We start from the raw sequence: 15,104 nt of genomic DNA on the forward strand, positions 1-15,104 counted from the left end.
GGAATAGAAGGTAACAGGTTGCAAAAATACGTTACCACTCAGCAGGTGATTGTCACAAATAGTAAGGTCAATACTCCATGTTGTAGATAGGAAAGGTAGGGGCCCCCCTCAGCAAGACTCCCACTCCAACGCGTTTCGACGAGAAACTGTCTTCTTCTGGGAGAAGAAGACAGTTTCTCGTCGAAACGCGTTGGAGTGGGAGTCTTGCTGAGGGGGGCCCCTACCTTTCCTATCTACAACATGGAGTATTGACCTTACTATTTGTGACAATCACCTGCTGAGTGGTAACGTATTTTTGCAACCTGTTACCTTCTATTCCTGTGTACCCTTATCATGTAATTATTGCACCAAATTATATGGCATAATATCCCTTACATGTGGTCACAAGGTCTCAGTATAGGTAGATTGTCACGTAGGTGTGCCTAGATATAGCCACCTACACCCTGTATGTGTCTTGATTTTTTATCTTTACTTGACTCTTGCCTCCATGTCCAATATGTTTAGGTAGTGCTGAGCCCCCCTCTCCTTTTAAATTCCATCCCCTGTTTTAAATCACTTGAATAAAATACCATTTTTGTTACACCTTCATTTATGTCCGTGTGCTATTTAAAGGTTGCTTTCCTCTTGTTGTTTGCATATTTCTATTAACCTTTAGCACCACTGTTCAGTCCTACAAAAATTGACTTATCAACAGTGTTCAGGACAAAACTCATGTAAGTGTTGAGCGATATCTTTGTGTGTTCCAACATATATATATATATATATATATATATATATATATATATATATATATATATATATATATATAGTAGATCCTTGAGAAGGTCTAAAACTCACTTATCAATTAATTACGTTCTTAAAGATGCATATCTGGCTGTTTGGGTTTTTCGTTTTCTTTCCAATTCCTTGTTTTGTTTTTTTTTTACATTATTCGAACCACGAATTCCCCCATAGATGACGTATGCTATTATTAACTCCGGGGGGACACTTCTTGGTTTCAGAGATATCTAAAGTTTTAGGTGCCAGTGTCTCCTGGGCTATTCAAAATTGCCACCAGACCAATTAGAAACCAACTGTATATCCACGGGTGCGGTCTCCGAACGATCAGGAAGTGACCGGCGCAGAAAAATGGTAAAATATTCATTTCAATTCTTGACGGGATTGTTGCTTTAATTCCCCAGTGGCACCACGGTTTATTTATTTATTATTATTATTTATTTATTGCCATGGTTAAACCAGTCAGGTACATTTCCGACAAGGAAGATTTGTATAGCTCCAGAGAAATTAACACGTACTATGTACTATAGAAGATACAATATCCATATAACCTTATTCCTGAAATGCTGCAGAATATTCAAAGTAATACTTCCAGTTGCAATGCTACCAACAGATCTGAAGCTACAAGTTAAGTACATTTCTACAATGACATAATGCATCAAAGTATGCAGCTAATAAATCTAAGCGCCTGAGTTATCTATAGTAAATGTTCTTCATAAAGCTATGTGACTGTAAAGGTCAATAACATTCAATACATAAAAAGTGTAAATATATAACATAAAGAGTGTATGCCAGTCCCCTGTTTGTTAAGGAAAACGGTGACCTTTAATAAATTGCTATGTTTAAAGTTACATTAGACTAATAATAAACTGTAAAACACAGGAAAAAAGTATAGACGGAACTGTAGTAAAATAAACATCCATTATTAAAAGGTACCGTTGGTTTATCATAGCTTAAAAATGGCTTTCACTAAAAGCATTATAGTTCACAAAAAGATAAAAAGATGAGTTAATGGATCAAAGTGTACAACACCAGTCCGGAGAGGTTAAACATATCCTGAATTTATTATAAAAGTAATTTAGCAAGGGTTGTATTTAGATTAAAAAGAAGAAAAATTATTTGGGGTTGGAAGCCTTGCACAAAACAGGGGTTTAGATTATAGTACAAATGTAAGCTTTTCTTGCAACATTACGAAGTGAAAATTCTCTATGGCAGGGGTGCGCAAATTTCCCCCCTGTGCACCCCTGTCTGCACTGCCCCCAACTCGGGCCTCCTCCTTACCATGTCTCCGGCGTCAAATGACGCCGCAGGGTCACGTGACATCACGTTGCCATGGCAACGAGACATCACGTGACCCTGTGGCGTCATTTGACGCCGCGTTGCTGGAGACAGAGTAAGTGAAGTCACAGGGGCCTCACGTGATCCCCCAGCATTTAATTTAAATGCCTTGCGGAAGAGCGCGGGGACTCTGCAACCGCCGCGGTCACCATGAAAAATTTGCAACCGCCGCACCCCTCAGTTTGCGCACCCCTGTCCTATGAGAACATAGGAATAAATAAGGAAATATATAGGAGATAGTTATGCTTTTCAGGTTAGGATAGTATATATTCCTAAGAGCTGAAACTAATCATGTTAGGCAATCTTCTCGTCCTTGTGTCTGCTGCATATAGAATAAGTCAGCATCCAGAGGTTGTGCTAGATATTTCTGCTGTGTATATGTATATAGCAGAAAAAGCACTAGAGTTAGGGAGTGATCACAAAACCACACCAATAGAAGCAAATAATAGGTGAATGAATGGTAATCCAAAAAAGTGGGTGCAAACTGTGAACTGAAAAGTGAATCAAAAAATGGGGGGGAAAGGAGAACAACAAAATGAATGTGTCTCCTAAAAGAATTCACTATAATGCACTCCTACTTAATTTAAAATTTAACTTTTAATATATTTCCATAAAACATATGTTACCAAAAGCGTCGTGTATAATACATTAAAAATAAATTAAATTGGCATTAACTAGCGTCTGTGTCAGTGAATGTGTGTTAGAGTGGTCTCAAACAACAATTAGTAGTAGAGGCTTCTAGACACAGAACGCTGCTTGGTCAGGGTATAAACCCCTCTGGGGCACCTATGAGATCAGGTACACAATTATTATTAAATAAATAAATACACGTAGACACTCAGTGACTAAGATGTGTCGTAAGGCTCCAGCAGTCCTGCTTGGTTTGTAAACCACAGTGCACAGAAAGATGTTAGTTGTACATGTATTGCCAACCAATATATATTAAAGTGCTACTGATAGTATGGTGATGGAGGGTAGATGATTCATAGCTTAGTGAAGCAAATGTTCACAGCATATTAATCATTGAATCATTCTACAACACACTCCAAATGGTTAAATCATATAAAGAGCAGGAAGGCTTGCACACTGAGTGTTAGTAAAGTACCCAATTCAGATCTACATAGATAAAGCCAGGTAGACTACAAAACACTACATAAAAGCAGCTCCAAGTAGGAGACTGACAACATGGCGCGTCCAACGCGCGTTTCCCTCCAGCAAAGGAGCTTCCTCAGGGACAAATTTGCTTGGGGGAGGAAGAATGAACCCTTATATACCCAAACAATACCTTGATTACAGATTGAACAATTTACACCTGTTGCACATGCGCAGTTGGTCCGTTGTCAAACTACACCCTTCAAATTACAAAAATGCTTATTAAACCATCTGTGTAGGTTACCACACATACAGCAACAAAAGTGCTGAATTAGTGTGTAAAAACGAGTGTTTTTAAGACTCTCATATCAGTCTGGCATAAATCGGCAAAATTGGAGTCTAATGCGCATGCGCGCGGACTCAGAAAATACAGCGGACCAGAATGACACCCACTGCGCATGCGTGGGCACTTAGAGTGAAATTGACCAGATCAGAATAGTGCTATGCGCATGCGCGGATACTTATAAATTCTAGCCCGATATACATATGACTGCACATGCGCGAAAACTCTCGAAATTCCTCATTTAGATGCGCATGTGCAAAGGACTCAGGCAATAATACTGCCATAGTTCAGACATGGTGCGCATGCGTTCGGTCTCAGATATTTCTGGCTGACCGCCGTCTATAGTTGCGCGCAGTGCGCATGCGTCGGGACTTAGAAAATTTCGCACAATAAAAATGTTGTTCATATCGCGCATGCGTCGGGACTTAGAAAATTTCTTCAGAATAAAAAGTTATTCCTATCGCGCATGCGTGGGCACTTAGAAATATTTAGCCATATTAACAAAAAGTGTAATTTAGTTTGTTCAAACGATCTGTACATGCCCTAGATGTTAAGAAATGGGCAGGGTATTGAAGAGTATATGACTGATAATAGCCAGTTCATACTGTAGTAGGTAAGGGTTAGTGGTACCTTTTATAACTCTTTCATGCAGAGTGTAATTGCAAAAATTTGGTTATATATACTCCCCCATAGTAATATACTGCACAATGTGTCAGGCTTGAAGGTAGTGGTAAGATAAATAAAGAGAATAAAAAACAAACAAATTGTGTGTATGCATATGGAAAGTTTGCATAGAGTTCTCATTATATAATTATCATGCTATACACGTATGTCATACATAACGGACTTCGGTAATATAGTCAATAATTGGAGTGTATATGTATATATGTATATATATATGTATGAATATATATATATATATATATATGTATATATATATATGTATATATGTATATGTATATATATATGTATATACTGTATATGTGTATATATATGTATATATGTGCGTATATATATATATATATATATATATATATATATATATATATATATATATATATATGTATATATATATATATATATGTGTGTATATATATATATATATGTGTGTATATATGTGTGTATATATATATGTGTGTGTATATACATACATATACACACGTACACACACATACTGTACATAAGCCTATACAGCGGCAAGAAAAAGTTTGTGAACCTCAATGATAATTACGGAAATTCCATCGTTTTTCCAAGATAATCTTTTTGAATCAAAATCAGTCTTTTCTGAAATATCCAATACGGTTTATATTAACCAATTCCATGTCTTTTGAAATAAATTATTTATGAATTAGACAAACAATGAGTAATGTGAAAAAGTATGTGTAACTCTGGTTTTATCAGCTAAATTAAAGGGGATAATTAGAATCAGCTGTTTAAATAATTAGGTAGATCTTCAGGGGTAAGTTTGGGAGGCCCCACCCTATATAAAGATCGGAAACATGTGAGTTTGGTCTTCACCATACATGTGTGTGGAAACACGTCAAGCCACCATCAAAAGAAATCTCAGAGGACCTCAGAAAAGCTGTTATTGATGCTCATCAATCTTGAAAACGTTACAAAACCATTTCTAACGATTTGGATCTCCACCAATCCACTGTCAGACAGATAATCTACAAATGGAGAAAGTTCAAGACCACAGTCCTTCTACCAAAATCTCTCCAAGAACAAACCGGCAAATCATCCACGACGTCACAAAGGACCCCAGGGTAACATCCAAGGATCTGCAGGCCACTCTCGTCTTGGCTAATGTGAGTTTTCATGATTGAACTATCAGAAAAAGACTGAACATGAATGGTGTTCATGGAAGGATAGCCAGGAGTATACCACTGCTCTCTGAAAAGAACATTACTGCCTGTCTGAATTTCACCAAAGAGCACCTATATGATCCACAAGACTTCTGGACCAAGGTTCTATGGACAGACGAGTCAAAGGTAGAACTTTTTGGCTTCAGTGAGAAACATTATGTTTGGCAAAAACCAATATGCACTTGAACAGAAGAACCTCATCCCAAAAGTCAAGGTGAGAGTGTGATGGTTTGGGGTTGTTTGCTGCCTCAGGCCCTGGACGGCTTGTCATCATGGACACAACCATTATTCTGCATTGTATCAGAAGATTCTAGAGGAGAATGTCAGCCCATCCGTCCACCCATTAGCTGAAACTGAGGTAAAAGTGGGTAATGCAGCAAGACAATTATCCTAAACATACAAGCAGATCTACAAAAGAATGGCTGCAGAAGACATTTCGCGTTTAAGGCCTGGGACATAGTACATACTTTGGTGCTGCTGCTCGCTCTTGCTTGCTGCTGCCGCTCGCTCTACCAGGAGCTTTTTGCTGTCCTAGAAGAGGAGTGTGTGTGTGTGTGTGTGTGTGTGTGTGTGTGTGTGTGTGTGTGTGTGTGTGTGTGTGTGTGTGTGTGTGTGTGTGTGTGTGTGTGTGTGTGTGTGTGTGTGTGTGTGTATATTATATAATATTTTAAAAATTAAAAAAAAGACATGTGAGAATAAATTATTTATTAACATTGTGCAACTTTGATAAATATATACATACACCACACATACATACATACATACATACATACATACATACATACATATATATATATATATATATATATATATATACATATACATATATATACATAACTCCCCACCCGCTGGGGGGGCCAAGCAGCCTCCTCGGATCTCTGTGTGTGTGTATGTGTGTGGACATTTTACTCCTGCCAACAATTTGTGCCTCACTTTCATGCCCTACCCCTGCCCTTCCCCACCCCCACTGCCCTTCATCCCCCCCTACCCTTGCCCTTCACCCCCTCTACCCCTGCCCTTCACCCCCCCTACCCTTGCCCTTCACCCCCTCTACCCCTGCCCTTCAACCCCCCTACCCTTTACCCCCCTACCCCTGCCCTTCACCCCCCCACCCCTGCCCTTCACCCCCCCTACCCTTCACTTCACTTCACCCCTGCCCCTACCCCCGCCCCCTACCCCTGCCCTTCACCCCCCCTTCACCCCCCCCTACCCCTGCCCTTCACCCCCCCTTCACCCCCCCTACCCCTGCCCTTCACCCTCCCTACCCCTTCCCTTCACCCCCCCACCCCTGCCCTTCACCCCCCCACCCCTGCCCTTCACCCCCCCACCCCTGCCCTTCACCCCCCCACCTGCCCTTCACCCACCCCGCCTGCCCTTCACCCCCCCCGCCTGCCCTTCACCCCCCCCACGCCTGCCCTTCACACCCCCCCCACGCCTGCCCTTCACACCCCCCCCACGCCTGCCCTTCACCCCCCCCCGCGTCTGCCCTTTGAATGACGCACGTACACAAACCCTGACAGGCGCATGCAGACACACCCTGACTGATGCATGCACACACCCTGACTGACGCACGCACACACCCTGACTGACGCATGCACACAAACCCTGACTGGCGCACGCACACAAACCCTGCCTGACGCACGCACACACACACACACACTCACTGACTGATGCATGCACACACTGACTGGCACACGCACACAACCCTTGACAGCCACACGCACACACCCTGACGCACGCACACACACACAGTGACTGACACTGACTGACTGACTCACACACACACACACACACTGACTAACACACACACTGACTGACACACACTGACTGACGCGCGCGCGCACACACACCCCCACACACACACTGACTGCCGCACGCACGCACACACTGACTGACGCGCACACAAACACTGACTGCCGCACACACACACTGACTGAGGCGCACACGCACGCACACAATGACTGAGGCACACACGCACACACTGACTGTGTGTGTGTGCGTCAGTCTGTGTGTGTGTGTGTTTCTGCGTCCGACTCACTGACGCGCGCGCGCACACACACAGTGACTGACGCACACACACTGCATTAAGCTGTAAAGGGGGACAAACAGAGCTGTAAAGGAGGGAGGGGGGGGACTGGATCGATGTGAATGGGGGACAAACAGAGAGAGGGGGGAGGAGAGAGGAGAGAGAGAGGAGCGGGAACATTACATCCCGGGCAACGCCGGGTCTCTCAGCTAGTATATATATATATATATATATATATATATATATATATATATATATATATATATACACACACACATATATATATAAATATATATATATATATATATATACACACACACACCACACACACACACACCTCTCTGTGCTGCCTACACACACACACCTATCTGTGCTACACACACACACACACACCTCTCTGTGCTACACACATACACACCTCTCTGTGCCGCCTCTACTCTCTTCTTGTGGCTCTGCTATGAACAACGACACAGTAGTTGAAATGCCAGCTGCAGACCCATTGGATGGGAGTGGTCACGTGACCGCTCCTCCGCTTCCCCGAGCGGCAAAGTTCAAACTTGCCTGTCTCGGGGAAGTTTCTCAGCCTCCGCACGCATCAGCAAGCATGAGGAGGGAGAAAGTATAGCCTCGCTGATTACAGATGCAGGGGCTTTGTGCATCTGTTCAGCGCGGCTCAGCCCGCCTCAGCGACGCTGAGTTCACTATGTCCTGGGCCTTAGGATGGCCTAGTCAATGTCCGGACCTAAACCCCATCAAAATGTTGTGGTAGGACCTGAAGCAAGCTGTCCATGCAAGGAAGCCCTCAAATGTCAGAGTTGAAGTAGTTCTGTAAGGAGGAATGGGCCAACATTTCTCAAAACCGATGTGAGAGCCTGACCAGCAGTTACAGGAAACGCTTAGTTAAAGTCATTGCTGTTCAATAAGGTGCCACCAGGTACTGAATCTAAAGGTTCACATCCTTTCACACATGGATATTGACTATTGAGTAATTTGTGGATAAATGTGACAGTGATTTCACCACACAATTGGTGCACTGCAACTTTTTCTTTTCCCTTTTGTTTACACGTGGATGAATAAATGTTGAAAATGTATCATGTTTTTGTGTCAGTTGTTTGACCAGGTTATCTGTATCTATTATTAGAACTTAGATTAAGATCTAATAACATTTTAGGTTTGAAATATGTGAAAATCCTAAGGAGTTCCCAAACTTTTTCTCGCCACTGTATATATACACACACACCCTTACTAATAGCTGCTTCCTATTGGCTCACAGGAGATTGAGTCCACCATTTTGCTTTGCCTAGAAAGGCTTAAGCGCAGATACCTTTACCTGTAATTATCGCGGGAACTTGGGGATTCCCAGAGCTGAACAACAATATTTGTACTTCCTGTTTCCCAGGGGGGGTTTCAGCCGGTTCAAAATTAAGAAAGCAAATTCCTACAGTACTCCTGAAGTTACATTTATGCTTCCCCAAACATCTGTCCATTATACTAATCTACTTAAAATTCCAGACTTAAAAGTGTGATCAACAAGGGTTTCACCTGTCTCTTTATGAGTTTAAGCTCTATGAGTTCCATTTAGATTGTCTCCTAAAGCCACCAGGAAATTCAGTAATAATGACCTCTAGGCTTTTCCCTGATAATCAAAAGTATTTCCAATCATGTTTGCCACAGAAGACTTTATTATGCCTCAGGGCTGTGTAATGCCCTAGAGGAGGCAAAGACTTTGCAAAGCTCAGCTGCATGGAACCTTCGGAAAAAGCTGCCAGCGTGGGGTTCTATGGAGGACAGTTGGGATTTGAAGTTGTAGTGTCAGTAGAAGAGGGAGTTAGAGGACTCAGATAGAAAGAGAAGCATAAATTGACATGAATGTAAGGAGATGTAAATAAACTGTTTAAAGTGCCACGTTGTGCTAAATTGTCCTCCTACCTCTCCTTAGGAATTATGGTGAAGGTTTCCTGCCTGTTATCTGGAGAATGTTGATAGATTTGTGGAACCATGAAGGGGGGACTTTACAGCTTCACCCAAGTATCCTCAGATGAACAAACTAAGAATTAAAACCACCCCTCCCCCCCCCCCCATCAACCAGCAAACACAAGTGCCACTATATCATGGGAGTTAAAAGCAAAATCCCAAGATTTTCCTGAGAGGACAATCTGCATCAAAACTAACCTTTAAATTGCTATTAAGGTTTTGGGTGTAATCTGTGTATCTGTACACACACACACTTTTATTTAGTGCTTTACAGCAGCAATACTTGTGCCAAAATATAGGGTACATAAAAGGAGTCCGTGTCCCAAGGAGCTTACAATCCAATCGTTTGTGTGTGTGTGTGTGTGTGTTCTCAAGAAGTAAAGGCCTACATGGGCCGAAATGTTGATAAATTTGGCAGGTTGGCCGGACAGACACACACAATACTCCCCTGCGCATCACATCCCATCTGCCCATCACATCCTGCCTTCCTGCACATCACCCCCCCCCCCCCCAGCCTGCACATCACCCCCTGCACATCACATCCCACCCCCCCTGCACATCATATCCCCCCTTCCTGCACATCACATCACCCCCCTGCCCATCCCATCTTCGCCTTCCTGCACATCACTCCCCCATCCTGAACATCACATTCCCCATCCTGAACATCACATCCCTCTGCCAGCATATCACCCCCCCAATCTGCACATCACCCCCCCTGCACATCACATCCCCCCCCCCTTCCCATCATATTTCCCTTTCCTGCACATCACCACACACACACACACACACACATACACACACATCTCTCCCTCCCTCCCTGTACCTCCGCTGGGGGGGAGGGGGAGGAGAGAAAGAAGCTGGTTACTGCACGGCTTCTCCTGACTCCGTGAGATCCTCCTAACTCCGTGAGATCCTCCCCCCACCCACCCCCCTCTTGCAGACTCACAGCTTCTCTGCACAACACACAGATCAGCTGCTGCAGGTAAGTGCTAGAGGGGGGGGCTGCTGCGACGTCAGGCTCAGGGAGAGCTGGGAGAGTTATCCCAGCTCTGCTCCTCTGGCGGACGCGGAATCCCTGATCGCGGTGGCCATTATTTATTTAATTTGACATCCCTGTTATAACGCGGTCGTATCGGGTGGACCCCGAGGACCGCGTTATAACAGGTTTCCGCTGTATAATGTAATGGTACCAATTGTGAACACATGTCTAAACCACAAAAGAATGCCAAAAATATTAATACAAACACTTATTTTAATGCCCCTTACACATTATAAGGGTGGTAATAATTCAAGAAGAAATCAGAAGAGAGTCAGTGCAAGGAGATAAAACCAGAATCACACAAAGTGAAGTCAGCTTGTAAATAATCTAACTGATAATGTAGCTATAGTTTGAAGTGGTAGTCCAAGCTGCCATTTTTTATTCTTCCACCTTTTATATGTGCAATCCACACAATGATAAGTAATTAGCTAAGTTGCCGATCAATCATTTCTCCTGTGATCGATCAGCAAAGATTTGGCCCAGGGGTTCACTAAATGGCTATCAGTGTAGCAGAAGAGGACCAAAGATGCAAAGCTGTGTGGGGAAAATCATGTGACCAGGCAGTCACTAGCTACAATTGGTGCACTGCTAGAGAGGGCAGGGCTCAAAAAGGTGTGTGTCAGAGCCTGTTTCAGAAGAGGAAGGGGATGTGACTTTGTAAATGGTTGCTACAGAAAGAAAAAATGCTTGTTACATTATAATACATTAAAAATGTAATTCACAAATACGCACCAGAAACGGGCAACTATCCTATAACGAAAAAGAAATAGCGCAGGAATTTGCACAATTTTATGAAGAACTTTACAATCTTCAACCCCCCGGCCAGGACCAGGACAGCGCCAAAATAGCCGCAGAATACCTAACCCAATGCAATCTCCCATCCCTATCAGTGGAAGAGCTCGAGTTCCTTAACCAGAAAATAACCCAGGAGGAGCTGTCCCAAGCAATTAGCTCCCTCAAAATAGCTAAAACACCGGGCCCAGATGGGTTCACCAATGCATATTATAAAAAGTTTGCAGCGTCCCTCTCCCCCTACCTACTCGATATGCTCATTTCCTTCTTAGAAGGTGAACCAATCCCAGGTACTATTTCGGCTGTCAACCTCGCCATTATCCACAAGGAAGGAAGGGCTCTGCTACAATGCGGTAGCTATAGACCGATTTCCCTACTCAACACAGACCTCAAGCTTTTCAGCAAGATCCTGGCAAACAGACTGAACCCTATTCTCCCCAGATTGATTGATATAGACCAGGTGGGCTTTGTGTCAGGAAGACAGGCCTCTGACAACACCCGCAAAATTATCGACATCATAGACCACGTCCACCTTAGCAAGTCCCAGGCCATGATCCTAGGCCTTGATGCCGAAAAGCCATTCGACCGAATCAAATGGTCCTTTCTCGACCAAACCATGCTTCGATTCGGCTTCTCTGGGCCATTCCTCGAAGGGGTACGAGCCCTCTACAACAATCCCACCGCTCTCCTAAAACTCCCAGGCGGGCATTCAAACCCAATAACAATCAAAAATGGAACTAGACAGGGTTGCCCCCTATCCCCTTTACTATTTGCCATTTCTATAGAACCACTGGCAGCCCGGGTCAGAGCCGAACCCAGCATAAAAAGCATCCCAATTGGAGATACGGATATAAAATCTCCCTCTTCGCCGACGATGTCATCTTGACCCTTGCTGACCCACATACCTCCCTCTCCAATCTACAGAAACTGTTGGACCAATTTAGCCTAGTGTCCGACTATAAAATAAATACGGACTAGTCCGAGGCGCTCAATATCTCCCTCCCAGACCCTGTGTGGAAACTCCTGCAAGCCAATTATAAATATAAATGGAATAACTCCCACATTAAATACTTAGGAATTAAAATAGCTAGCTCATACAGCTCGCTATACCAAGCTAACTACCCCCCCCCTTCCGCCAGATCAAAACAGACCTGGAGACTTGGCATGCCCACCAGATCTCTTGGTTCGGAAGAATTGTGTCCACTAAAATGAACATCCTCCCCCGTTTACTTTATTATTTTCAAACCCTCCCAGTCCCGCTAGTAGAACTTCGGAATATGTAGGCTCATATCCTCCGCTTTATATGGAGGCAGCGCAGACCAAGGGTGTCGAAATCGGTGCTGCTGGCTTCAAGGACGAGAGGGGGTTTGGGGGCCCCGGATGTGGTCAGATATTACCATGCGGCCCAGCTGAGGCAGGCGGTGATCTGGAATAACCCCCCGACGTCCAACTGCTGGTTGGCGATAGAAACCCACCACGCGGCCCCCACCCCCCTCCCGGTCTTACTATGGTATCAGGCTCACAAAGAAAGGAGGCCCCTGAGATTTGAGCTTGGGGCGGCGAGGTGCACTTGGTCTAATTGGATTAAAACCAAAGGGAAACATGGCCTAGCTTCATCCCCTCACAACTCATCCCCCATCTTCGGGAACCCAGACTTCCCACCCGGGTGCTCCCGTATCCAATTTGGTCAATTCCAGGGCCTAAACATCAGAGTGGTTGCAGATCTGCTGGAAGGCGATGAGGTTCTGTCCTTCCAAGAACTTAAAAATAAATTCTCCTCCCCAGACCTCCCCATTTTCAAATACCAACAGATAAGGCACTTTCTGCGAGCCCTATCACCAAGCCACAAATTCCCAGAACGCACCAGATTTGAGACCCTCTGCCTAAAGGGGGAATACCAGAGAGGATTAATCTCAGAAATCTATAGGACACTAGAGGCCTCCCACCCCCCACCCTCCCATACATATATGCAGAAATGGAGCGCGGACCTAAACGTCCCAATAGATAGGGAGGACTGGGAGGATATCTGGGAAGCTGCCACCAAAACGTCAATTTGCTCAATCACCAAGGAAAACATATATAAAATAGTATTCCAATGGTACCTGACCCCGAGTAGACTGAGCCAGATCTTCCCAGGCACCACAGATGTGTGCTGGATAGGATGTGGTCAAAGGGGGGACATGCCCCATATTTGGTGGGCATGCCCTGAGATCCAGAGGTTCTAGACCAGGATCCAGAGTCTCTTGATCGAAACCCTAGGACTGGAGGTCCCCCTGGACCCCCTGACATACGTGCTGGGAAGACCAATTGAAGACCTCTTTGCCCCAGTGGCCAGACTGACCTCGGCGATCCTAACGGCCGCTTGATGCTGTGTCGCGGCGACCTGGAAACAAATAAAAGCCCCCTCCAGAAGAACAGTAATAAAGAGAATAGATACGGTCATGAACATGAAGAGACTGACAGCCATGCTGAAGCAGAGAATGCCTCAGTTTTATAAAACCTGGGAACCCTGGCCAGGCTCAGGCGCGCCTTCTCTATTACAGGCCCTGGTCCAGATATGATTGCCCCTGTGCTGGGGGGGGGGGGGGCACCCACTCCAGCCCCCTCTCCCTCTCTCTCCCCCCCCCCCTCTTCATCCCCCTGTCGTTCCCAACTATCCACCTGACCCTCGTTGCCCCCCATCTTTTCACTACTAAAACAGGATAAAACAAAGGTTTATTGAGTGTCTCAAAGTACTTCACAGTCATGTGCCTATGACCTGTAATCATTTACTATGCTTTGATTGTTAACTGTATTTTCTACAATCTACATGGATGTATCCTGCAAGATACCAATAAAGAAAAAAAGAATTAAAAAAAAAAAAATGTAATTCACAGAGGTTTAAAAAAAAAAAAAATGCTACAAGTATTTTCTTTTAGTACAGAACTGATTTATTTAAAAAAAAAACCCCACAAATGTAGGATATTGCTTGGCCTGCAGCTTTAACATCTCTTCTAAATACACAGGGAGCAAGGTCTGTAGGTTTGTTAGCGCTGAGCTACACAAATGAGAACAGTCAAAGATTATCAGAGCAGCCTTTAACACTGTAAAGACTGTTGTCCCGACGTATTGAAGATACCTCCATGGTCTTCCATCTCAAACCCTCAAATCCCGTACTGCAGGGGTGCGCAAAGTGGGGGGCGGGAACATTTCCAGGGGGGCGTGGTGGCTACAGAGGTCCCGCGCCCTCCCCAAAGGCATTTAAATTAAATGCCGGGGGGACTGCGCAAGGCATCTGCAGCTTCTCCTACCTGATCTTCGGCGCTGCGTCGCCATGTTAACCGGTGGCAAATGAAGCGCTGGTCACGTGATGTCGCGTTGTCATGGTAACGTGCCGTCATTTGACGCCGGCGCCGAGGAGGGGGGGAGCGTGAGCTGGGATGTAGGCAGGGGGGACGCAGGTTAAAAACTGTGTGCACCCCTGCCGTACTGGACAGTTTTATTACGAATTCCTCAAGTTAAATATGATCCTTAATATTTTTTGAAGATTTTGTAAAGCCCTCACTCATACAGTATGTCGATTAAAATGCATAACAGCAACCGTAGAATGCATTCTGATTTATGACACATATGTACCGGCCCACAAAAATTCCAGATGCTTCCTATTAAAATAGACCACTTTCATATGTATGTGGCTAGAAAATGACTGCAAACGATTTATATCCAGTTTAGAAATTAATTTGGAAAATTCATTCTCAAATCAAATGTATTTTTGTAAAGAAGCTTGATTTCAGACCATTTTCTTAAAATAAGGTGGGGTATAGTAATGTGTGTTTTTCTTAGGAACACTGGACATTTTGGATACCCAGTAGAATGTAA

The 15,104-nt window shown here is 44.2% G+C and overlaps 1 protein-coding gene across 3 annotated transcripts in view; it reads right to left on the bottom strand.

Moving 5' to 3' along the window:
- PARD3B (par-3 family cell polarity regulator beta) overlaps positions 1-15,104 on the bottom strand; it is a 774,037-nt gene that overhangs the window by 620,720 nt on the left and 138,213 nt on the right. The window lies entirely within an intron of this gene.

The sequence above is a fragment of the Ascaphus truei genome, chromosome 7, assembly GCF_040206685.1.
Source record: "Ascaphus truei isolate aAscTru1 chromosome 7, aAscTru1.hap1, whole genome shotgun sequence".
Lineage (NCBI taxonomy): Eukaryota > Metazoa > Chordata > Amphibia > Anura > Ascaphidae > Ascaphus > Ascaphus truei.